The sequence below is a fragment of the Lepidochelys kempii genome, chromosome 2, assembly GCF_965140285.1.
Source record: "Lepidochelys kempii isolate rLepKem1 chromosome 2, rLepKem1.hap1, whole genome shotgun sequence".
NCBI classification, from domain to species: domain Eukaryota; kingdom Metazoa; phylum Chordata; order Testudines; family Cheloniidae; genus Lepidochelys; species Lepidochelys kempii.
The window spans coordinates 19,614,579-19,641,142 of record NC_136381.1 but is presented as its reverse complement, the minus strand read 5'-3'; the positions used below and the strand labels follow the sequence as shown (position 1 = coordinate 19,641,142).

General features: G+C 44.0%; 1 long non-coding RNA gene across 1 annotated transcript in view; it reads left to right on the top strand.

Annotated features, from left to right (window-relative positions):
* LOC140906358 (uncharacterized) overlaps positions 1–26,564 on the top strand; it is a 176,912-nt gene that overhangs the window by 36,599 nt on the left and 113,749 nt on the right. The window contains exon 2 of the long non-coding RNA XR_012157080.2: positions 23,926–24,316. This is a non-coding gene — a long non-coding RNA (uncharacterized LOC140906358). The remainder of the gene's footprint in view (positions 1–23,925; positions 24,317–26,564) is intronic.

Genomic DNA, 26,564 nt, shown 5'->3' with positions numbered 1-26,564 from the left:
CTGCGGTGCTTTAATGAAGATGCTCCAAGCCAACGGGAGAGAGCTCTCTCTTGACTTAATTATTCCACCTCTGTGAGATGGGGTAGTTATGTTGGTGGGGGAAGCTCTCCCGTCGACATAGCGCTGGCTACATGGGAGGTTGTGGTCAATATAACTGTTGCTCACTAGTGTGGATTTTTCACACCACTGCACGACATAGTTATACTGAAATAAATGTAGACTTGGCTTTTGTGATGAATGGTCCCTTACACCGAGAATCACAGCATATTCATGTTACTCCCTGTCCCAAAGGACCAGTCAGTCACTTACCCCAGGTCAGTTGGACCTTAGATCTCACACCAAAGACAGCTCTTGTCGTCAATCCTATAATAATCTATATACATATTTATTAAAAGGGAAATTAGTTATTTACAAGGTTAAAGCAGGTAAACGTACAAACACAAATGTTACTATCTTAAGTTTCAAAAGATAATAGAAGCTTCTTTAATAAGAAAGCTCTAATGTCCTTTACAGCTAACCCGGGCTAAGTGGCTGGGGATCCCTTGCTTATGCTTCGGAAACCTTTCCCCCAAAGTTCATGCAGCACAGGTATACAGTTTCTTCTTGTTAGGGGTATTTATTCCCTTCCCTCCTTGTGATTTCAGTTGCAAACTCAGCTGATGGGAGGAATCCACTTGCATGACTCATCTTCATGAGGTGTGGGGGAGAGTGGAACAACAAATGTCTTTTGTCCTCTTTAGTGTTCCACAATAGTCCGTCTGGTGTCAGTGGACCTTCTCTGTTGTTCAGGACATAACAGCTTCTGTTGGAGACCAACACTTCACACTAGTTAATGTCTGTCTCCTGCCTCGTGATTTACACAGTCACAGAGGTTTGCAATACAAATGTTTAAATATTACCTTACAGTAGGGGGTACAGATGTTGTAGGTGAGATGAATGCATGGCAACTCACAAGCATTCAATAAAGACTAAACACATTCTTATATAATCCTATTTTAACAACACTAACACATAGGTTAGTCAGACTGATTCCAGCTCTGTATTTGTCTGTGTTCAGTTGAGACATGGGACCTTGGCATGAACTGGCACCTGGTCTGCCAGCATCACAAACATGTACATTTTGTACTGAGCACTTTGACTAGACAGCTAGAGGTTAGCAAATAAGCAATTAAAATAACTTAACTTTTTTTTTTTGTTAGGTCCCCTCAAGGCTTGCTGCCTGCCTCCAGCCCTGTGACACCCCACAATGCATCATTCTGTGCTGGCACAGCTAAAAATGAGCAAATCAGCTTAGCTTAAAAGGGAAAGATTTGCATATCTAACCGTGAAGAGGATTCTGTGCTACCCATGAGGGCACAGAATGATGCACTCTGGAAGTCTCTCTCAGTGCTGGGGCTGGACAGCATGGGCCTTGGGGGAGACTGAAAGGAGAAATAAACTGGTTTGGGTGGCTTGTTTTGTGCTAAGGGCTTGATCCAGTGCTCACTGAAGTTCATGAGTGTCTCCATTGAATGGGCATTAGATCAGGCTCTAAAACCCTTCTTAAGCGTGGTTAATGGGAGCATGTGACACATGCTGCAGAAGTTGATGTAACTTTCTTATTTCCTCTGCAATTCGCCTGTCAAATCTTTCAAACCTGTGTTGCTTACTTTCAAGCTTACTTTTGCCTGTTAGAGCTCCTGTCTTTTCTTTAACACACTCGCTGCCGGTGCTGCTGGGAAGAGAATTGTGTCTCAAAGTGCCAGCCAGTGGGGCTGTCCATATGTCACTGAGAGAGGCTCTGAAATGTTCCTAACTGCCACAGTCCATGTGCTATTTCTCATGATGGCTGGCTGAGGGTTCGTGCACCAGTTTGCCACGCTCATTGCATAGCGTTGTAATACCATAGATCTGTGAGGCAGCTGTCCCTTTGGTACCTGGGCCTTTTATGTAAATTTAGATGAGTGCCAGTTCTATCCAAGAGGATCAGTTCTCCCATTACTCTCTCCCACAGGTTAAAGTCTGTTATTTAATAGGAATCACATCTGTTTTTTGCCCTTTGAGCACCCATTAATGTTGATTTGCAATAAGTCTTGGAGCACTGAGAAGTTCCAGGAGACTGGAAGAAAGCCCATGTTGTACCAATTGTTAAAAAGGGTAAAGGAGATGACCCAGGTAATCAAAGGGTTGTCAGCTTGACGTGGATCCCCGGCAAGATAATGACGCAGCTGATACGCAGCTGGTTATGATAATGATACGCAGCTGATTAATAAAGAATTAAAGGAGGGTAATGTAATTTAATGCAAATCAACCATGGGGTTATGGAAGATAGATCCTGTCAAACTAATTTGATATTTTTTTGTGATGAGATTACAAGTTTGGTAGATAAAGTTAATAGTGGTGACATAATATACTTAGACTTCTGTAAGGTGTTTGACTTAGTACCGCATGCCATTTTGATTAAAAAAGTAGAATGATATAAAATTAACATGGTGGACACTGGGATGCTCAGTTGCTCAGGCTTCAGCCCCTGGGTGGCGGGGCGTGGGGCCCTGGGCTTCAGCCCCATGCAGTGGGGTTTCGGTTTTCTGCCTTGGGCCCCAACAAGTCTAATGCCAGCCCTGCTTGGTGGACCCCCTGAAACCTGCTCGGGGCCCCCCTAGGGGGCCCTGGTCTCCTGGTGGAGAACCACTGTTGGAGTGGACAGTCAACTGAACGTGAACTCCCAGTGTCACGCAATGGCCAAAATAGCTAATGTGATCCTGGGATGCAAAACAGGGGAATCTTTCGTTGGAGTAGAGAGGTTATTTTACCTCTATTTGACACTGCTGCTGGAATACTGTATCTGGTTCTGGTGCCCACAGTTCAAAAGGAGGCTGATAAAGTGAAGAGGTTCAGGGAAGACCCAGGAAAACTATTAAAGTATAAGAAAACACGCTTTACAGTAATTGAGCTCTTCCAGTCTGTCTACTTAGTTTAACAAAGAGAAGGTTAAGGGGTGACTTGATTATAGTCTAAAAAGTATCTACATGGGGAACAAATATTTAAGAATGGGCTCTTCAATCTAGAAGAGAAAGGTATAACGTGATCCACTGGCTGGAAGTTGAAGGTAAACAAGTGAAGACTGGAAATAAGATATAAATTTTTAATGTTGAGGGTAGGGCCTGCTAACTACATTCAGCGATGGGCTCTGAGAGCTCCACTTGGCCACTAATAATGCCATTGCTTGGCTTGGCGAATATGCAAATGCTAAGTAAAATAAATTAGCCGTTGGAACTATTTACCAAAGGGTGTGGTGGATTCGCCATCAAAGATCATTTTAAAATCAAGATCGGATGCTTTTCTAAAAAATCTGCACTAGGGGTTATTTTGGGGAAGAGCTATGGCCTGTGTTATACAGGAGGTCAGACTGGATAATTACAGTGGTGCTTCTTGACCCTGTCATCTATGAAGCAAATGGGGGGCTATTTTGCAATTTATTTCTGGAGAGGAGGCATGCTGAAGTGATGAGGTTTTTGCACTGCATCCTATGGCCTTGCCTGTGCTCTATCTTTTCCTTGGAATTTCCCACCATTCCTATCGCTGATGCAACTCTACTAGTGGCATCTACGGTGGTAGAGCTAGTGAAGACAAGCTGCTTGCCTTTGTGTTACCTGCTATAGCAATGAGATGAGCCTGTGGTTGAAACACCGGGGCTGGTCGACACACGAGTACAGAAATTCTAAAAGAGGGGCTACAGTGGTGAACGGAGGTCAGGGGTGGGAAAGCATGTAAAGTAGGCACAGCCTGCAAGTGGCAAACTGGTCTAAGCCTGATCTCTAGCAGGACTGAATTACACCATTGAGAACACAAAACTGACTGCCTGAGCAACCCTTTGGCTCAGGCAAGTTCAAACCTTAGCCTCTCCATCGAATGCAGTTGCCATAGTAGAAGGTGGGTTCTCAGTTCTGTGATTCTCTGATTCCCGCTGCTCATCCCCTGCATCCATGGGCTGGGGGGAGAATGGGATATCTTGCATTGCCTTCAATATGCTCAACATAGTTGCAGGGCAACTGTAATAAGTAATTACTATAATAAAAATTTCATGCTTCCGGGCTTCAGCTGATCACCTCTCGGGGTCAGGAAGGGATTTTTGTCTCACAATGCACAGTTGGCTAGATGAGTTCTGTTGTGGGTTTGTGGTTATTTTTTTTTGTTTTCTTTTGTATTTCTCACTTTCATCTGAAGCATCAGATTGACCACAGCTGGAGATGGGACACAAGAAAGAGCAGACCAGTACTCTGAGGTGGTTCAGAGCATCCTCTTTCTTGGATGTTTAGCTGGTGAGTCATGCTCTTGTGCTCAGGGTCAAACTGATCATCAGATTTGGAGTCAGGAAGGATTTTTCCCCCAGGTCAGATTGGCTGGGGCCTTGGGTTTTTTTTCGCCTTCCTCTAGTATGAGTCTCCTGCTAGGATCATCTGGGCATATCTCACGTAATCAATTCCCTGCCATTGTAGGGGCCTCTGCATTGGTGGTGCCCTTGGCACACAGCTTAGTCATCTGATGACTGAACTGCTTTTAGCTTGTTCTGCACTGTCCTGGTACGCCCTGGGCCCCAGAAGCAAGCCTGGGCTGCTGTGAGGAAGCTTGTTTTTCCAGTTATTTTTGTGTATTGGTAGATGTAGGTGAAAGGTTGGTGCTGTGTCCCAGGTTAGTGAGCGCAATCTGGCACAGCAGCTCCTGCCATCCTGTTCCCCACATGTGCTGCATGCTCTGTTCTTTTAATGGCATGAATTCAGAAATCTGTTTTATACCCACCATTGCTCTCTGGAAGAATGATACACAGCCCTCTATTGTCACATGTTGTTGTCCTTCCTATGACGTTTAATACCCTCTCTCTAAGGTACTATAGTATCTGAGTGCCTCACTGTCTTTAATGTATTTATCCTCACATCCTTCCTGTGAGATCGAGCGGTGCTCTTATCCCCATTTTTACAGAGAAGGAGCTGGGTCACACAGGGGCTAAGGGACTTGCCCAAGGTGATACAAGAAGTGTTTAGGCGGAGCAAGGAATTGGCTAACACTAGACATTCTATCCTGGGAATCCTGTCTGGACCTAATCCTGAAGTCACCTGTTTAGTCCTGGTGGAACTAAAGGGCCATTGAATCAGAACTGAGGTCGTAGTGATTTGATATGTATATGGCTATATCATTTTATTTGTGTCTTAGATATGTATGTGGCAAATTAAGACACACTGGCGTGAGCCTTAATCACACATGCAGTTTTTCTACCCAATTTCACTGCCAGTTATGTTCCTCTTTCTTCTCTAAAGAGTTCAGATACAACAGCAGGTTAATTAACTTGGCTTCATATCAGTAGGTCCCAGAAACCAACACACACACACAGTCCTGGTACTGCACGTTTCTGTGGCTAGTAATCTAGGCTTCTACTCCATGCTTTCAGTAATAATTTCCTGTGCTGGGTTCCTTTACTTACTACTCTCTGTGCATGTTAAACCACAATTGAACTTGGGCTGCTCCAGGATTGCAAGACTAGGGTTTGGAGCCTCTCAGGTGGCATTGTAGGCTAGAGTAGGAACTGGCTAGTAACTCACATAAACTGGTACAGAGGAATCAGACCCAGAGTCTCACTGGATCGGACCCAAAGTCTGTCTAGTCCAGTATCCTGTCTCTGACAGTGGCCAACAGGCAGATATAACTATGGGATAATCTGCCCCATGTATTTGGTGTCCTCCTGGTCTCTGATTGCTGGAGATTGGCTTAGACCCTGGATCATGAGGCTTAATACCCCTTCCAAAATCTATTATCATTAATTATAACAACTCTGGATAGTTTTGATATGCATATAAATGCCCAATCCGTTTTGAAACCTTGCTAAGCTCTTGGCCTGGATGACTCCATGTGGCAATGAGTCCTGCAGTCTAATTATGGGGTGTGTAATTTTGTCAGTTTTGAATCTGGCACCTTTGTGTGAATTGGGGGAGCTGTCTGGGAGGTCTGCTCTATTAGTAGCCAGTCAGGGGCGTGCATTCAAACCATCAGGGTAAGTGAGATTGGTAGCTCACGAAAGCTCATGCTCAAATAAATTGGTTAGTCTCTAAGGTGCCACAAGTACTCCTTTTCTTTTTGCGAATACAGACTAACACGGCTGTTCCTCTGAAACCTGTCTTGAGTGAATGGCATTTAGTAGAAAGTCATCCTTGATATTTTAACCTAATTTTCCATGTATCTCTGCGGCTGAATTGCAGCCCCCTGGATGGAATATCTCTTGGGGCCACTGAGGCCTCCTCCTGGAAAACTTTAGGCAATATTTTATCTAGAATATTCTGCTGACACTTGCAATTGTTCCTCTCCATTCTTGGTGACAAAGGTAGGGTATTTGCATGAAAACAAGATATTCCATTCACCACGTCAGTGTCCCAAGAGCAGATCATGACCTGTAGAGTGAAATCCTGGCTCCATTGATGTCAATGGCAAAGCCCCATTGACTTCAATGGTTAGGATTTCACCCCTAGTGAAGATGAGCATCAGGAATAAGATTAATGCTTCAGAAAGGAGAATTCCCTTCTCATGCAGATCTGGAGAAGAAGGGGAGAGAAAAGCAGGACCTACGGGGCATGGAGCTGAATTGTTTCTGAGTGGCCTACTTTTCACGGTGCTCTGTGAGCTGTTAGATAGTGTCTGAGAGTAACTCTTGTGCTTAAGAGCAGTTGCCAGCGAGCTAATTATTTAAGTCTCTCCACAGAGTAGCGATAAGTGACATCCCCTTTTGATGTTAATGTATTTGCTTAACAAAAAAGAAAAACCTGTGACTTACATGGTTATGTTTTGGTTGACACAACCTGTTGCTCACACTCTCCCCTTGTCCTTGTCTAACGTTTACTTACCTGAGACAGGAGCATGGGAATTTCTGATGGTGGTGTTCTCTATGCACCCATGTAAAGTGCAGCGGAAGGGCGGTAGAACTCCCTTTTGTTGCCCCTGAGTCCTAGGATCTCAGGCATTCACTGAAAGCTATAGTTTGTGCCCATTTGCATCTAATTCTCCGATTTAAAGCCATGCTGTATTATGGTCAACTGAATCGAAAACAGAAAGGTGAAGAATGAAGTGTCTGGATGGAGTTAGCATTTTAAGATTTATCTCCCACTTGGGGCATGGCTAGACTGGGGGGGAGGGAAGGAGAATTTCTGTAACACCCCCCCTCCCCCATATGTTATCTAACATGTTTTCAAATCCTCGTGTACACGGGGCAAGTTGTAATTATTCACTGCTCAAGGTGAACCCAAGATTACAGCCTCCTAGGGTTGTTAATGTGTTTTTTAAAAAAACAAACCAAACTTTACTCTAGATGAGGCCAGTGCCTCAAAATAGGGCGACTAGGTTTTGGTTTCTCTGGCATGAAGTTAATAAATCCCAAACAACCACTATGCCCTAACCCATATGAAGGGCTAAGTCACACGTATATCTGATCAGAGAAGAGGTGCCTAAGGAAAAAACAAATGGACTCAAACTGTGAAATACCCACCCAGTCGCCCCAAACTAGAGCCTGGTGGGTGTGGTTAAGGCTCTCGGCTGTGAGATCTGGGTTTCAGTCCTGTCTCTGTCACTGACTCCCTGTGTGAGCATGGACAAGTCAGTTAGCCCTGGTCTGCACTTAAAATTTACGTTGATGCCACTATGAAGAATTTGTTCATCAGCCTAGCTAGAGCCACATGAAGTGGTGGATTCAAGGGCTGCGGAAGCTTCCTAACAGTGGGGGTGCTGAACTGTGGCCCCACCCCTGCACCGCTCCTTCCCCTGGGGCCCTGCCCCTGCCCCACTCTTCCCCCTGAGGCCCCTCCCCATTGCTTGTCCTTACACTGATAAAAAGTGTCAGAGGGCCATGACCCCCGTTTTCCAGCACCCCTGGGTGGATTGCCGATATCGATGGGAGGAGCCCTTCCGGCACTGTAGGCTGTGTCTATACCACAGGGTCAGCATGGCACAACTATGGCACCACAGCTATGCCGCTGTAGTCACCGTAGTGTAGACAAACCCTAATTCTCCCCATGCTTCATTTCCACGCTGGTAGAAATGGAGACAGCATTACTCACATTGTCTGGGTTGTAACCTCTTTGGGGTAGAGACTCTCTTACTAGATGTATGTGCAACACAGGGCCCACTGGACCGCTAAGCTCAACTGTGGCCTCTTATTGCTAATGTAACAATATGATCTTTCCAGTTTTTATTTATTCCGTCTTTGGGAACACCCAGACATAGAAACCGTGTCAGGAACAGATGCCAGACACTTAACGGATTTCCTAGCACGGACTCTGTGAAGGTCTGAGTACAGTGCGACGGAAATAAGAATGAGTGCTGCAATCTAGGCTTCTAATAATTTTTTAAAAAAGCAGCCCATTTGAGCAGATTTGAATGAGTGGACTGTGCGGGGAAATCTTCGTATCTAGGGCTGTCAGGAACAGGATGGTTAAAGGGGGAGCCCTGCCCTTGGGAAATCACCCGGAGCAAGCAGCAGAGTGAAGCTCGCTCCATTGTTTACAGGTAGCGTAAAATGGATGGGAGCGGGTTCTAGGGATGAAAATCAAGCGGCGGATTCCTGTGGTCTGCCGTGCTAATATTAGAATGTGTGTGTGTATCCAGCAGGCGTGGTGAGGGGTGTTCAGGAGGCTCAGAGGAGAAGATGGCTGCGGGATTTATTCCCCTCCTCCCTCCTTCAGCCGTGACTCTAATAATCTTGACAAAGGACAGATGTGAGGTGGGAGAGGATAGAGCTGGGTGGAGAAGGGACTTGCTTGCACTGATCTGGGTGGAACGCTGGCTGGGAGAGGGAAATCTGCTCGGTACGTGTGGCTGTCAGAAAGGGAGACATTTTGCTGTGCTCTGAGCTGAAGGGAAAAGCTGCTTCACAACGGTGACGTGTGCAAAATCCCCTTGCAAAGATGCATTGAATGGGGAGGGTGGGGATGTGGTTACAGTAGTTTGAAATGGGATTGGGGTGATGTTCCACCATGTCAGCCACGGGGAAGGAAGATTCATGGGGGATCTCTGCTTCCCTGTGCCAAGGAGAGCAGGGGGAGCTCTCCCTCTGATCTTAACAGAGAGGTGGAAGCTGTGCTCTTAACTTAACCCCTCGTGAGGGAGAAACAGTCCCCCTCAGCAGAAGAGCAGGCTGTGGGGCTACAGTTAGGCCTCTCTGCACTAGTGTGCCTGTGGGCTGGAAGAACAGCCTCATCCTTTCCCTGCTTACATGCATTCACAGCTGCTGGAACAGTGTAATCACAGACCCTTAATCCTTTCCCAGCCCGTTCCCAACCCCCAATATTATGGCAAACCTTTAGAGCAGCCACAGAGCTGCCCTCTGTCCTGGGCAGGGGAAGCAGAGACCTCCTGGCAGGGCTGGATTTCCAGTTTGGCACAGTAGGCACGTGCCAAGGGGCCCTGGCATTCTAGGGGCGCTGGTGTTCTAGGGATGTCTAAAAGTTTACAAGTGGGTTAAAAGTTTCATTTTTTACGGAAAACACGAAGGTCAGCTGTAGGCGGGGGGGCTGAAGAAGCTGTGTCTCGGGGCATGTACAGTATAAATCCGGCCCTGCCTCCTGGGTGGCCACCCCAACTCGTAAAGCCTTCCACCCCAGCACATCCCTATCAGGGGGCTTAAAATGTCTTGTCTTGTGCATGCTCTTAGACTTAAGTGAATTACATTCTTAGCACACTTCTGTAACTGCTGTATAACACAGTTGCATCGGAACTGCACCTTCGTTGCCCTCAGCTGGATTAGAGTGAGACATTTAAATCTTCCAGGTGAATGAGGTCCCAGCTAGCAGTGACTTTCTGTTGTATTACTTCCAACCATAAGCATTCAAAAATCCCAGTTTGGGCCCAAAAATTCATTCGGCTTTAATAACATTTTGGGTTCTCTGTTTGCCTTCTGGGTTTTCATAGAATCTAGGGCCAAAAGGGACCATTGTGAACATCTTGTCTGACCTGCTGTATAACACAGGCCATAGAACTTCCCAGTAATAATTCCTAGAGTAGAGCTTTTAGAAAAAAACATCCAGTCCTGATTTCAAAATTGCGAGTCATGGAGAATCCACCACAACCCTTAGTAATTATCCACTGGAACAGTTTACCCTCACTGTCAAAAATGTATCCCTTATTTCCAGTCTGAATTTATCTGGCTTCAACTTCCAGCCATTGGATCGTATTACACTTTTCTCTGCTACATTGAAGAGCCCATTATTAAATATTTGTTCCCCATGTTGGTACTTACAGACCGTAATCATGTCACCCCTTAACCTTCTTTTTGTCAAGCTAAGTAGACAGACTCCAAGAGCCCAGTCACTGTTTTCTAATCCTTTAGTAATTCTCATGGCTCTTCTCTGAACCCTCTCCAATTTATCAACATCCTCCTTGAATTGTGGGCCCCAGAACTGGGCACAGTATTTTAGCAGCAGTGCCAAATAGGGGTAAAATAACCTCTGTACTCCTACTCAAGATTCCCCTGTTCATGTGTCCTTGAATCACATTAGCTCTTTTGGCCACACTGTCACACTTTAGTTTTGAGCCTTTAGGCTTTACACTTTAAAACTTTACTCTGCCACTATAAGAGCTAGAAACAAACTTTATTTTTAAATGAAAGGGGAGATTCTCACGTGATAACATACTCCAGGAGCTGGGGATTTCAGAAAAACAAATATTCAAGATAAAATCCTGAGAGTTGGCAACAGTGGGATTAATTAGCTCCTATTAATTAGAAAAAGCAATTCTAGGCATTTGCTTTCACAGGTTTTTTTAAAATTTTTATTTGCTTCCCCTGCCCTTCAATAAAATGATTACATTGTTTGCAGTTCTTTCTGTGAACATAAGAACTGCCATACTGCATCTGGCCAGTGGTCCATCTAGCTCAGTGTCCTGCCTCCAACCGTGGCCAGTACTAGAGCTTCAGGAACAGTGTACAGAACAGGGCAACTTTGAAGAGCTCCACCCCTATCTTCCCCTCCTGACTTCTGGCAGTCAGAGGTTTAGGGTTGTCCAAGTATGGGGTTCCATCCCTGACCATCTTGGCTAATAGCCATTGATGGACCTATTCTCCATGAACTTATCTGGTTCTTTTTCTGAAAACCGAGTTATACCTTTTGCCATTACAGCATCCCATGGCCAAGAGTTCCAGAGGATGACTGTGCATTGTGTGAAAAGTACTTCCTCTTGTTTCTGTTATATCTGCTGCCTGTTAATATCATGGAGTGATCCCTGGTTTTTGTATTGTGTGGATGGGTAAATAGTACTTCACTGTCTTTCCACAACATTTGTGATTTTCTAGACATCTGTCATATCCGCCCTTAATCATCTCTTTTCTAAGCTGAATAGCTTTTTTTAGACTTTTTAGAGTCTCTTCTTTTGGAAGCCGTTCCATATCCTTGATCATCTTTGTTGCCCTTCTCTGCCCCTTTTCCAGTTCCACTATATCCTTTTTGAGATAGAGCAACCAGATCTACAAGCAATACTTTAGGTTTGGGCATGCCATTGGTTTATATAGTGCCATCATCATATTTTCTGGCTCATTTTCTATCCCTTTGGTAACAGTTCTTAACATTCTGTTAGCTTTTTTTTAACTGCTGGTGCCCCTTGAGCTAGGTGGGTCTATTCAGGAGGGGATCAGCTAAATGGGATGAAAAGAGAACGGAAGCGGGTTGAGTGGGACAGAGCTGGGGAGAAGAGGGTAAGCCGGTCAGATGTGGAGTGAAGCTGATGTGAAGGTACCAGGAGAGAGGGGGAACAAGGAGAGGGTTGGTGCAAATGGCCAATCATCATAGGGCAGAGAAAGTCCAGTCAAAACTGTAGAAAGTTCTCTAGCTGACCTTAAACAAAAACTCAGTGGGAGACCCCAGGGGATGGTGATAACTTGAGACTTAATAAATAAATAAGAATTGGGGTGGTGGCTGGGTTAGTGTTGGCGGGCCCTCAACAAGTGGGTTTTCAGGAGGGATTTGAATGAAGGGAGGATGGGGTTGTGATTTTCAGAGTTTCTGAGCCCAGCATCTCTGAAAATCAGGTTCTACAGTCGAACCTGAGAGTTATGAACACCTCTGAAATGTTTGCAAATCTGAACAAAACATTGTGGTGGTTCTTTCAAAAGTTTACAACTGAACGTTGACTTAATACGGCTTTGAAACTTTACAATGCAGAAGAAAAATGCTGCTTTCCCTTTATTTTTTGTTAGTAGTTTACATTTAACCTAGTACAGTACTGTATTTGCTTTATTTTATTTTTTCTCTCTGCTGCTGTCTGATTGCATACTTCTGGTTCCAAATGAGGTGTGTGTGGTTGACTGGCCAGTTCGTAACTCTGGTGTTTGTAACTGGCATGCTGGGATGAGAAACGCTTTCAAGGCACAGGGTCTCTGGTCTAGCAGTGCACTTCCACGCATACTTCACTGTAAACTGACTAATGTTTGACTACTGTAATGTCTGACTAATGCCATTGATATCAGTGAGACCACACACTCAAAAGTTAGGCATGTGCTTAATTGTGGCATGTGCTCCTTGCTGAGTTGGGGATACAGGGTGGGTTGGATGACAGACAGGAAATATTTGTTGTGGATGACTGAATAAGGTGCAGGAGTCTGTGCTTAAGTGACCAGAAATGAAACCCCGAAAACAACCCCAAGCAAAAACCCCCTCAAAACACACACAACCGCCGCCCCCCTGACACGGTAGGGAGGATTTTAGTAATTTTTTAATCAGTTCATACTGCCACTCGAAACCTATCATCCATGCATGCTTTAATAGTTGGCGGCTTTGAGGCTTAATTCTTGGTGGTTAGCTCACTTGAGACCTGGATTTAAATTCAGTGATAATTCCTTGCTCTGTGTACTGTCACACTTGGCTTGAAGTGCAAGTAGTAAGTAACCTTACTACGCACTTCACATCCCTCCCCTACCCCCGTTGGAATACAAGAGAAGTCCCACATGGTTCTAATTGGCACATGACTTGTCAAAGCCAGCTGATCTGAAGATTTCAGAATGCCTCCTGGAATTGCAGCGTTTTGGCAGTTTGTGCTATCATTGTTCTTTTTTTATTCCTGTGTATTAAGAGCATGTTATCAGCACTTAATAATAATAATAGGACTTCTTTCCAATTAAATTATTTTTGGGGGGGGGGTTGGTTTAACTTATGGCTGTATGCAGTGCCATGTGATAGATACATGTGCATATATATACAGAGATAAAGCTTGCGTCCATATATTTCTTAGTTTTATAAAGTGCAAATTCTGGCAAGTCCAGATGGATGCTAACACGCTGCTACATACCGGCCTGCAGCTTTCTTTCTCTCTCCATTACCTGTTGAAGTCAATCAATATTGGATCAAGACCTTTCAGTGGGAATAAATGATTAATATTAGGAAAGGTTTTATAACTGAATTTTTTGGCGTGGTTTAAACACAGAAGTTGCTCTGGATTAACCTAAGACTTGTCTGCATTTGAAAGTTTTACCAGTTGTACTGGTATAACCCCTTATGTGGTTACTCTCTTTTCTGCTATAAGAATGGCTTTTCCCTCCCAGTTTAGCTTAAGCCCCTTTCTAAGAGACCAAAGCTAAACTGAAAAAGGCAGTCTTACACTGGAATAACAGTCTCTTCAGGGGGAGTTACACTGGTATAATTATAGTGGTTTAAATTCACTTCTTAGCTTATTCCACTTTGACTTTCCTGTGTAGACGACCCGTTAAATTGGCTTCTGAACCACTTTAGATGAGCTGGTGCAAGCACATATTTTGGCGGAAGAATGGCTGATTTAGGCTTGTTCTATACTTAACATTTCTACCAGCACAACTGTGGTCATGGTGGCAGAAAATCCACACCTGCATAGCAACACAGCTCTATCGGCAAACACTCCAGTATAGACACGGCTAGGTCGACAGGAGAATGCTCTGTCAATCTAGTTCCCATCACTCAGGGAATGTGGTGCTTCTGTACTCTCAGAAAAACCCCTTCCATTAGTGTAGACAGCATCAACACCGTGTGTGTGTGTGTGAGAGAGCTGTGGCTATGCCGGCTTAGTCCCTGTTATGTTAACATGGCCGTAGAATGAGAGGTCTGCCTTGGCCCTTAGCTGAAGCCTGTCAGATGATACATGCAGGACAGTGATTGAAATGTCCCAGGCATTATTATTATTTTTTTTAAGATAATGGTTAATTCATCCATAAATTAGCAGCCAGTTTGCTTGAGAGAGTTGATGAGACAAATCTCTTGGACTGTTCTGCTTGCAAGTGCAAATAGCTTTGTCCCTGAGGGGATTGCTAGAGATTTGGAGGTGGATTTTACTCCTCTCTTGGATTTATGTACGGGCAGTAATCTATGGAGTGAAAATTAAGGCATAAACTTTTCTAGTGGGTGACTTTATTGCCTTGAAATCCGGAAGAGAAAATAATTATTGTTAGCATTTCTTCAAAGCTTCACAAACATGAATCTGGAGGTAAGTATTATTATCTGCAAAAAGAAAAGGAGTACTTGTGGCACCTTAGAGACTAACCAATTTATTTGAGCATAAGCTTTCGTGAGTTACATGCTCAAATAAATTGGTTAGTCTCTAAGGTGCCACAAGTACTCCTTTTCTTTTTGAGAATACAGGCTAACACGGCTGTTACTCTGAATCCTGTTGTTATTATCTGCATTCTAACAACATGAAAGCTGAGACCCAGAGTCTGTTTCTACTTTGCACTTCTTTTGGAAATCTCTGCTGCAGCTGCACGTTGGCAGGACCTGTGGGATCACCAGTGTAGATAGTACACCCTGATTTTGCTGTTATCATGTGGCCGTGCTTGTAGCAGACCAGCGCTGGTGGAACTGCAGTAGTGAGGGACTTCCCAAAAGCAGGCTAGTGTAGACAAAGGCTGGTAGGTTAATGCCGCGCAGCATTAGAATGTGGGTGTTCCTGGCTTCCAGAACCTTGCTCAGAACACTAGGATCGAGAGAGTTTGTGAGTATGGATATACCAATAAAACTTTGAAGTGTAGACTGGGGCTAATGACAGTAACAAGGGTAAGTTGTTTTGTAACAAGAAAGTGAAAGTGAGCTGTGCTTCCTGTTTCAGCTGTGGTGGTTGTAACCTTTCACAAGCACTGCCCCCTTAAATGGCCACAAGCAGCACAAGGTTCAGTTAGTGTCCACAGAGGCACCCACGCTTAACCCTTTTACTAGTGCATCCTGGGAAATGTGGGTGGCTGCCCTGCCCTGCCTCAGCTAGGGATATATAGATCATGTGAAGGATGTCTGTGGGGCAGTGTGTGCTGCTGCAATGAGAGGTGGGAGGGAGTTGAGCTGACCAGAGGGATTACACAAACCTGGTAAGGGGGTCCTGTCCACACGGCCAAGAGCAAACCCAGTGTGCCGAACTGGTTTCAGGGAGACAATCAGGAGTTGATTTCAACCTCTGGCAGAGGCTAAACATTGCTTAGTGGGCCAGGGCTGCTGAGTTTTAACCATCATATGTGCAGGCAAAAAAACCCAACCTGTTGAGAGCCAGCCAGGCCACTCGCTGGTTACAAACTGGGTGGAAAGTTCTAGTGTAGACAGGGCCTTCAAGGTCCGGTTGTCCTATTTCTACAGCACCTGGCACACTGCGGTCCTGGTCCATGATTAGCGCTCTGAGGTGCTAAGGTAATAAAAATCACTGCTTAAAATAAATCTGAAGAGCTGAAAGAAATGCAGGCTGGGGTAGGGATTTCATAAGCTAGAATGGAGGATAAAAACAGGTTAACTACCATGCTCATCTCCGTGTATCCTGCCGCTAGCCCTGCACTTGCTGGTTTGCTTTCAGCGGTGTCACAATAAGCTTTTGCTGAATCTTGATGATGCTAAAATAAACAACGTGACCGATTTGCTTCTGAGACACACAGACATCAGTCAGACTTGCATCAAGGCTTTCTATTTACACCACCCTATTGCCCTGTAGAAACTGGTACAGACTCTTGGTCCATTCATTGCTCTTGTCTCAGGGACAAATACTGCTGCCCGTGCAAGGGGCATAGAAGGCACCAGAAGCAGCTGGAACCTGTGTGGTTTTGCTTTTTGTGTTGGGGAGTGTGAATGGTCAGAATGGTTTGTTCCAGGCATCCATATCCTCCTCCATATGCTGCAGAGCACAGCTCACTGGGGGCCCACTGCGCCTTGGCCTGGATGGTAATTTGGTGGAGTGGCTATGTCACTGGCCTCATGGCTGTGAAAGTCCCATCCAGTATTCTCTGTTTGGGGTTCAGTAGTCATGGAGTGACTGCAGTGCTGCTTTGTGACCCGTAGGGCAGGATTTCATGCCTGGCTGCTGATTTCCTTGGGCTGTGCACTGATTTAAGCGGTTAAAGGTATTGCCAGGAGGTGGAAGCTCTTCTTGAGAATGTCTGTGAGAACCCCTTCCTCCGGATCATTCACAGAGGTTTCCAAACAGCTGGCTGGCACTGGCTCTTCGGATGAAATCCTGGGCACAGTGAAGTCAATGGTAAAACTCTCAGCAGGGTCAGGATTGCATCCTTTGTTTCCAATGAAGAGAAACAGAAGGGAAGGGGGCAAAGAGGTGACTCGCAAAAGTGTAAAATGTGTCTCAAGCTGAAGAGAGCTACAAACCTAAGGTTACTTTCCTATGCTGGCTAAGGTTGCAGTTGTCCCTGGGATGCTGTGGCACTGTGAGTGGGTGAAGAGGTGTCCATAAGGCAGGGGTAGTCAATATATTTTTTTTTTTTTTTGGTCAAGGTATAGTCAAGGACCAGACTCTGGAGGAAATAATTAAAAAGAAGAGTAATGATGATCATAAGTAAATAAAAATATTTGGGGGTCTGTTCAAAAGCATCAGACTCCCCCGGCCATAAAGCAATCACTGTATTCGGGTGTTTTCTGCATAAAGAACATGTCAGAGAACATCCCCACCATAGAGACTGGGTGAGCCCGTAGATCTGAAATTGCTTTTAGTAACTGAAGTGAATGGGCCGAGGTTATTTTCCTGAGTGCATTACTGATTAAGTGGGATATGCTTTAAAACCTTTGTTTTCCTCAACTTAAAAGGCCACTGCTTATCTTTTCAGCTTGATCCTGGTCTGTTTCCCTGAATCAACTTTTCAGCCACGATGCACAGCCTTGCAGAAGCAAAGTGGAAGGCATGCATTGCTATCCACAGTTTTATGTAGGATCCACAAGGATCTCTGTGCATCAGAAATGCACGTCCTTGATCCTTTCCCAGTGTCTGGGCTTGGCAGCCGTATTTACACTAGAACATTTTGGGATTGCATTGCATTGCCTAGTGTGCTTGTGAAATAGGCCTTGCTTTGGTGCAGTGGAGAGGGGAGACTGTCAGGTTGCAACTCTTTATCAGCCAGCCATCCCCAGCACAAGTTCAAGCTGCAGGGGGCACTGGTGTTCGGTCTTGCACGGGTGATCTGAGGTACTTGATGGTTTTTAAGCTTAACCTTTGCCTGCATATACCAATTATTTATCATAGAATCATAGAATCGTAGAATATCAGGGTTGGAAGGGACCCCAGAAGGTCATCTAGTCCAACCCCCTGCTCAAAGCAGGACCAATTCCCAGTTAAATCATCCCAGCCAGGGCTTTGTCAAGCCTGACCTTAACCTCTAAGGAAGGAGATTCTACCACCTCCCTAGGTAACGCATTCCAGTGTTTCACCACCCTCTTAGTGAAAGTTTTTCCTAATATCCAATCTAAACCTCCCCCACTGCAACTTGAGACCATTACTCCTCATTCTGTCATCTGCTACCATTGAGAACAGTCTAGAGCCATCCTCTTTGGAACCCCCTTTCAGGTAGTTGAAAGCAGCTATCAAAGCCCCCCTCATTCTTCTCTTCTGCAGGCTAAACAATCCCAGCTCCCTCAGCCTCTCCTCATAACTCATGTGTTCCAGTCCCCTAATCATTTTTGTTGCCCTTCGCTGGACTCTCTCCAATTTATCCACATCCTTCTTGAAGTGTGGGGCCCAAAACTGGACACAGTACTCCAGATGAGGCCTCACCAATGTCGAATAGAGGGGAACGATCACGTCCCTCGATCTGCTCGCTATGCCCCTACTTATACATCCCAAAATGCCATTGGCCTTCTTGGCAACAAGGGCACACTGCTGACTCATATCCAGCTTCTCGTCCACTGTCACCCCTAGGTCCTTTTCCGCAGAATTGCTGCCTAGCCATTCGGTCCCTAGTCTGTAGCTGTGCATTGGGTTCTTCCGTCCTAAGTGCAGGACCCTGCACTTATCCTTATTGAACCTCATCAGATTCCTTTTGGCCCAATCCTCCAATTTGTCTAGGTCCTTCTGTATCCTATCCCTCCCCTCCAGCGTATCTACCACTCCTCCCAGTTTAGTATCATCCGCAAATTTGCTGACAGTGCAATCCACACCATCCTCCAGATCATTTATGAAGATATTGAATAAAACCGGCCCCAGGACCGACCCTTGGGGTACTCCACTTGATACCGGCTGCCAACTAGACATGGAGTCATTGATCACTACCCGTTGAGCCCGACAATCTAGCCAGCTTTCTACCCACCTTATAGTGCATTCATCCAGCCCATACTTCCTTAACTTGCTGACAAGAATACTGTGGGAGACCGTGTCAAAAGCTTTGCTAAAGTCAAGAAACAATACATCCACTGCTTTCCCTTCATCCACAGAACCAGTAATCTCATCATAAAAGGTGATTAGATTAGTCAGGCATGACCTTCCCTTGGTGAATCCATGCTGGCTGTTCCTGATCACTTTCCTCTCATGCAAGTGCTTCAGGATTGATTCTTTGAGGACCTGCTCCATGATTTTTCCGGGGACTGAGGTGAGGCTGACTGGCCTGTAGTTCCCAGGATCCTCCTTCTTCCCTTTTTTAAAGATTGGCACTACATTAGCCTTTTAGTTAGTATCAAGTGTCCATCATTGCTCTGTGCATTTTGCTAACTCAGACCTGTGTAGGTATAATGGGTCTTGCTTTAGCACAACAGGCTAGACTAGATGACTTCTTGAAGTCGGATCCAGTCCTACATTTCTGTGATTCTATGGCTCCCTGCCCCAAAGAGTGTACAGGCTAGTTCAGACACACACACAGTGCATAGTAGCTCTGTCAGAATTGGAAGTGGTGCAAGAAACTAGCAATCAGGAAGCCTGCTCAGTATCACTTCAGGATGGTGCTCTCTAATTACCTAGCATGATATTTGTGTGTGTGTGTATGTATGGGAGTCAGAATTCTCTTTTGAGGGTCATACAACATTTTGATCACATAAATCATTTTTTCCCCTCCCTCTGTTGTGTACACCCTTCCAAGGCATAGCAGCACTCCTGTCTTGGATAGCATACAAAGACAGATAATGTTTACTATAGAATACTTCCCTTTAGCTCCATCAATGCTACAGTTTTATCCCTTATTAGGAAACTCTTTTAAAACTGTTTCTGCTAACACAGCTATGCCAGCTGGTGCCGATGGGGCATAGCCTTATTAAAATTTACTTTAAAAAATGTCCAAGACTACGTTAGTGCTTAGAATTTTATACTGTTTAGCACTTACGTAGCGCTCCTTTTTGTTGTTGTTGTTTTTTTTTGTTTGAATCTCTTCAAGGTTAAAAGAGTACTAGTTGTAAATCATATTTTTAAATAACAGATTTCCCTTATTTGGGTTACTAATTTCACCTTTCCATATTAAAACAAAAATAAATTTAGAAATCTAACTTGCTCTGCTAATGCAGATTGTCGTCTCTTACGTTGCAGCGTGGGCAATAAAAATATACTAGTCAGTTTTGCTCTTTGGTTCTCTTGTACTAACACAACATTGGCCAATAATAGATGTGTGTTCTCTGTGTGGTGCATGAGGTGGGGAATGGGGGAAGAGCCCTTTCTGGAGTAAAAAAATCAAATGTTTTTCTGTTGCACTGATATTCTGTCAAACTGCTTCGGTTTTTGCAAAATGTAAATCTGAGGCCTCAATCTACCTGGCTGACCCTTTCAGACTTGCTTCTCTCTGCCCTTTCCTGGCCTCAATTCAGAGAACAGCAGCTGACACATTAGAACCTATAAATAGAGCGCATGATAACTGTGCAGAATACTACACTGTGGGTTTGTCCCATTATAGCCACCAAGCCAGTCAGTGGTATAGCTGCATGGGTGCAAACCCTTAGTGTTTGTAAAGCCACTTTCATCTGCAGTCTGTACTGGTGCAGTTTACTTTTTTTTCAGACGGGCAGGGGTAAGATGCACTGATACAAATTGCAACTTTGTCTACCCTATGGGCTTTCACACTGGTATGTAGCCCCCGACTACTCAAATCCTCACTGTAGACATGGCCTGAGAAACCATGGACCAAACTGTCTGTTGGTGTAGCTGCTGAAACCAATGCATTTGGGACTCTAACTGTAAATATTTAACAGATGAAACTCCCTTTCTCTTCTGTCCTCTCACTGAATTCCTTAACTAATTGGTAGTGACTGTCTTAACTTTGGTCCATGCAGTCATTAATCACCTGGACTCCCCTAGCCACACAGAATTCTGTGGCACTCTTAACTTTCCATTATCTTGTTTCTTGTGTGACTCACTTATATGTTGCCCTTGAAAGTTAGGTTTAGGTTGAAGGTTAGTTGTTGATATTCTAAAGCTGATATCGTCTACAGAGTTGTTTAGTTTACCATCTACCGCACTTCCTCCTGTACTTTTACACGAGCTTCACTGGTTCTTGCCATATGCAAGTATTGGATGGCCTTCATCAGCAAGGGGGGAAATGGTCTTGTGGTTAAGGCACTGGACTAGCACGTGGGAAACTTCCTGACTTTGCTGTACACTTCCTGTTTGATCTTGGGCACGTCATTTAGGGATGTGTACGCTGCAGCTGGGAATGAGGCTCCCCGCCCCAGTAGACAGACTCCTCTAGCTCACCTTGAGCTAGCGTGCTAAAAATAGCAGCATGGGCATTGTGGCTCTGGTGGAAACTCAGGCTAGCCAACCAAGATTGGACCCAGGGGGGTCGGGTGGGCTTGAGAGCCTGAGATGCCCCCTGATTCTCAGTGTCCAGACTCCTATTTCTAACATGCTAGTTCTAGCCAAGGTAGCGCAAGTCTCTCTACCCCGGCTGGGCGGCTCTCTCTAAACTGTAGACACACCCAGGCTCAGTGCAGTGAGGTGATGAGCATGACTGCTCCAGTTTAAAATTAAGAGTGTGACAGTCCCAGTGGCTTCAATCCAAGTGTTCATTTACTTAAACATGCTCTTAAGTGCTTTGCTGGAGCAGGGTCAGAGTGCTCAGGATTGGGTAGGATGGAGTCCTTCATCTCTCTCTACCTCAGACGATGCTTCCTACATCCCACCCTTTGTCTGTTTTGTCTAGTTTGGGTTGTAAACTTTGGGACTATCACTGTGTGTGCATGTACAGCACCTAGCACAATGAAGCTCTGATCTCATTTGGGGCCCCTGGGTGCTACTTAATACAGATAATTGTAGAGGAAGAAGAAAAATAATCCAGGCTGGTCCAAGTTGGGGTGGGTGGGTGTGTGTGTGTGTGTGTGTTTTCTTTTGCTGGGAGTTAAGGGATGAAAATGAGCAAAAGAAAATTAATCTTGACAGTGAGAACTTTTAGGTTAGTCTCCCAAAAGAAATGGTGCAAGCCGTTTCTTGAGAAATCTAAAATTGGACTTGAAGAACCACTGAAAAACTACTGCAAGGCAAAATGTAAGTCTCTTCACCTCTAATTTCTATGGTGACAGAGATTAGTATTTTTCCTGGGTCCACACGTTTTGCAGGAACTTAGATGGATAGCGAAAACTCTCAGCTAAAGGCTTTTAGACAGTAATTATCTTTTTTTTGGTAGAAGTTTAATTCTCCAGGCCTTTTCAGCATTGTATAGCTGTCACGGTCGATGAAGTTTGCTGTGTGTGTATGAAAAGGAATTTCATAGGATTCAAGACCATTCTGAAGCTCATTGAAGTGAATGACTCTCACTGACTTCCCTGGGCTTTGGATCAGGCTCTCTATTGGGAGGAAAAAAGTGTGTGCGTGTTTTTTTTTTTTTTTTTTTAAAACTCGAGTTAGCTAACTCAAGGTAAAATCCTAGAGATGCCAAGGCAGTTTGTAGTCTTCACGTGAGTTAGCTGGTCCAGTTAGATTATGGTGGAGCCATTTAACTCGACCTGAAGCTCATGTGAAGACTACAAACTGCCTTGTCTGCACTGTGCAGTGTTGTTGTAGCCATGTTTGTCCCAGGACATTAGACAGATATCAGAGATATTACCTCACCCATCTTGTCTTCACTAACCTTTTATCTTCTGTAAATTAACTCAAGTTAAGAATACACCTTTTTTTTCCCCTCTCATTGAGGATGTAGCATAAGCAGTGTTGTTTTGTGGTTTAATACAATCGAGAGCTTCTCTGTTCGGGACAGTGCTTATACCTCATCAGAGTCAATGGGATTTAAGCATGTGCATAATTTTAAGCATGCACTTTCCTGAATCCAAGCCTTAAAGAGAAGGCCTTGGAAGGATTATGTCATGGGTTTGCTTTTTGTACTTTCATTGACACTATTAACAAAACAAATGATTATCACTTTTTATTTGGCCCTGTGCTATTGAGGCGGTTTGTCTGAGCTTTCATTGCTCATTTGCTTGGACGTGGAAAAAGGGAGCCACCTTCCCACGCTGTTGAAGGAAGAAAAATAATCCTTGTCTTGTCAGCTGATCTTTGCTGCCTTTAATAAAGAGGAATAAAAAAGCACCCCGGTACAAAGAGTTGTCTGGGGTTTTCTTTCACACCTTGCTCTGCAGTAGCTCTCCGTTTTCAGCATCTGGATATTCACCTGTGTAACAGTTTTGGTGTCTAAAATCTTTTATCCACCATAAGGCTATGTCTACGCTAGAGACCTTATAGCAGCACTGCTGTACGAATGCAGCTGTGCTGTTGTAAGATCTCCCGTGTAGCCGCTGTATGCTGAGGGGAGAGAGCTCTCCTGCCGGCATAATTAAATCACTTCCAGCGAGTGGTGGTCTAAACCGGCTCTTCTGTCGGTGCAACTTATGTTGGGCAAAGGTGTGGTTTTTTTCACTAAGTTTTACTGACAAAAGTGCTAGTGTAGACATAGCTTTACTCTCTGTCAAATTGCTGAGGTTTGACAGGAATAGAAGCCCAGAGTGTGAGACCCGTGCCCGCACTGAATAGTACCTTTATTCAATGACTAGGCCCATGCAGTAAGGTGTTATGTCATAGAAGCAAAGGTAGGGGATTCTGGCCTGAAATACGCTTTTGTTAGCCGAGGATTGGGAGGAGAAAGAGGGGCATAACCCAGATATAGTTGATGTGGGTAAGCTATGTTTCAGTGAATTTATTTTCCTAACTGTTCCTCTTCTCTGCAGTTCCTTTGCCAAAACTTTCCCGCCATGTACTGGTGTGTAATCTGTGTGTAGACTTTTTCTCCTGAAGTGTGAAGGCATGTAAGCTCAGTTAACTATCTACTTTCAAGCATCTATATCCTCTCCGTTCCTTGTTGCTCTGATGCCTTTCCCAGGGCAGGCAAACTTTCCCTTTTCTTTTTAAATGGAAAGAGGAAAAACAAAAAACAGGGCTTTTTAAAGGATCTGACAAGTAGATGGGAAGTTGTTTCAGCCCATGGCACTTTGATTACTTTATCATTCATATCACCTGCGTCTGGTAAAGCATCTTGAACTGTTAGCTCTTCAGAGCAAATTGTGGTGATCTTGTTAAGCTTTGTGAATCCAATAATTCTTTCTTGGCATACAAGTGTTTAGATTATACAGTATTTATAAAAGGCTCTTAGTAACATGCAAAGGTCAGTTGAAAGATACAAACTGGTGTGGGTATAAGTTTTATTTGGAATGTGTAGTAAATCCAGTGTGGACGGAATGATTGCTTTTCCCTCTCCCGTCTGTGTATCCCATGTAACAGTCTGTTTCTTTCTTTCTTTCTCTCAAGGTCCCAGGCCCGATCTCTTGACCAGTTTGGAATAAGCAATGGACCAGCGCAGCAACTTGTTCCCTCCAAAACATTCAAGGATTTCCAGGACCACAGGATTTACAGAACCACTGAAATCTCTGGAGAACGTCAGCTGTGGATGAACCTGATGGGGAAAAATAAATGTAGCCATTCTGCCGGCCCCTGCCATCCCTGGTTTTTCTTTTGTTACTGAAGGTGAATTGGGAAGGAAACTCCTCTGTTCTCTGAGGATATGTCATCGATGGTTTGCCATCTTTACTGGAATTGCTTCAGTTACTAGTTTCACAAAGAGGAGAAACAATGCCTGTTCCATCAGTGGAGATGTTTATTTTTCACAGCAGTTCAAGTGCAGCATCTCTGTGTTTAGCAGGTATGTGTGTGGTTTCCTAATTCATACGCCAGTTAGCTTTCCTGATGTTTGAGGAGTAAATCATTTGCCTTTTCTCCCACCCCTTAAAGATGAAAGACCGTTTCTAGTTGCTTGGCACCGTATTTGAAGATTGGATTACCTTTTTAAAGGAGGTAGCAAATATCCTGAAACAGATGTGTGAGCTTGTCTTTTTTGCTTCTGATAACACATGTATTGGCATTAATAATCTTGCACTCTTGGAAGGTGTCTTGTATCCTGAAGGGTTCCAAAATGTTTTGCAAGAAATTTCCATTATCCATCGCTGAAGTGCAGACACCTCGGAGGTGGAACGTGGCAGCACGCTGCAGCACTAAGAGCAGGTTACTGCCAAGTGTCCTTTTTCTCGTAATTGTCAGCCCATTCCTAAATTGCCAAAGGCCACCTCGCTTGGCTTAATGGGAACAGTTTGTAAATGCTTGCAAGCTCATCTGACAGCTGGTGCTTATGGCAGAGCCTTTAGGAATCCATGGAATTTTAGCATCCCCAATGTTGTTAACATCCCCATCCCCCCAGCCACACACCCCTCAAATTCTGCAGAAAACATTTCCCACTGTTCTCCTTGCAAGAATATCCTTTTCACTGTAACTGATGTGAGGCTGGTTAATGTGCATACAGACAAACTGAAGCAGTAGCTCTGAGGAGTGCAACCTGCTCCCATTCATCTTTATGGAATGATAACCTTAAAGCTTGATGCCATTTTTGTTAGGAAGGTTGCAACAAATCCAGTGTCTTACCCTGCTCCCCACCCAGGCTCTAATTGCTGAGTTCCAGAAACCGTCTGTAGTCACAGTTGTAAGTCAGGAAATGGGTGAATCTCGAAAGGTTTAAAGGGAAGTCATGGAAATGTTAAATCCAGTGTGTATATATACATTGTAGACAATGTGTATATATAAATGGATGCGTGTGTGTATATACACAAAATATTTTATAGAAGGTGTGTGATGTACTGTTAAGTGTGTTTGTGCATGCGTGCACTTGTATATAGAGTTCAGAAGTTTAATTAAACACTGAGAAGTTTGGATGCTTATCCTGATCCTTGAGTCTGAGAAAGGGCTGATGCAACTCCCATCCACCACTAATTAATTCCTCCTTGTGAATCCAAGTCATCCTATTATTCAGTACATTATAACATGGAATAGACGCACACACTGTCTGAATCTGTGTATTAAATTTGTTCATTTCATTTCAAAGGAGATGATTTGAGTATTTAATCCAATCTGTCTTCTCTTCATTTAAACACATTTTAACAGAAGAATAGCATCTTATCTATAAAACTAGAACACTACTTATCTATAAAAAGGGGCTAATTTTAAATTTTTAAATGACAATTATTCCCATTAAAATACAGAAGTAGATAAATCAATAGTTCTACTGATAAAATTACTGATTTTCCATTTTTATAGATAACTGCATTGAACTTTGATACTTTTATTTTAAATGTCAGTTTTTTTAAACACTGGATTATGCTGTTGATCCCTGCAAGTGCTGTTTTTCTATGAATATCAGTGTTTTGATAATTGCCACTAGAATTTATTTTTTAAATCTATCTATTCAGCATATTTTAATGAATAGGAATATTTTGGTAAGAATCTGAAAACACACACACACACAAGCATTTGATTAATCTGGCCTCGGACTCCTTTGATTTAATAACAAGAGGCATTAAAAGAATGACACTGAAAAGGTGTAGTTAGAAATTTATTCTGCATTCCCACAGGCATTTTGTGAAGCATTAAAGAAGTCTAAGGTTTCATCTTCTTGCTTGGTAAGCACAATTACATCAGATTAAAAGCAGGGAGTGGCAGGGAACTGTGTGTTTGTTCGTGTATGAACCTATCAGTCAACTAATTCCTGAATTTAAATGTGTTCTGTAGCTCAAACCAGAAAAAGGCGAACAAGGATCTGGAATAGAAGAGATTTTATTAATTAAAAGGAAATAAAACCAAGTGCTTGGTACCAGCTGAGTGCTTTGTGTAATAAATGCAGCAATAGATAGCAGTTGGGTTTTTCTCTGCTTATATCACAAATGGCCATGTTGTAGGTCATTTTTGTAGATTTAGTGAAGGTCAGGAGCCCATATCAAGGAGAGAGATTGTGCATAAGGTTGATGTTATAGTCGCAGGTTCCTCTGAAAAGGAACATCTGTCACATAGCAGAGAAGACAGGTTAGCTGTGCAACAAAGACTTATTGAGATCCAAAAGGAGATAA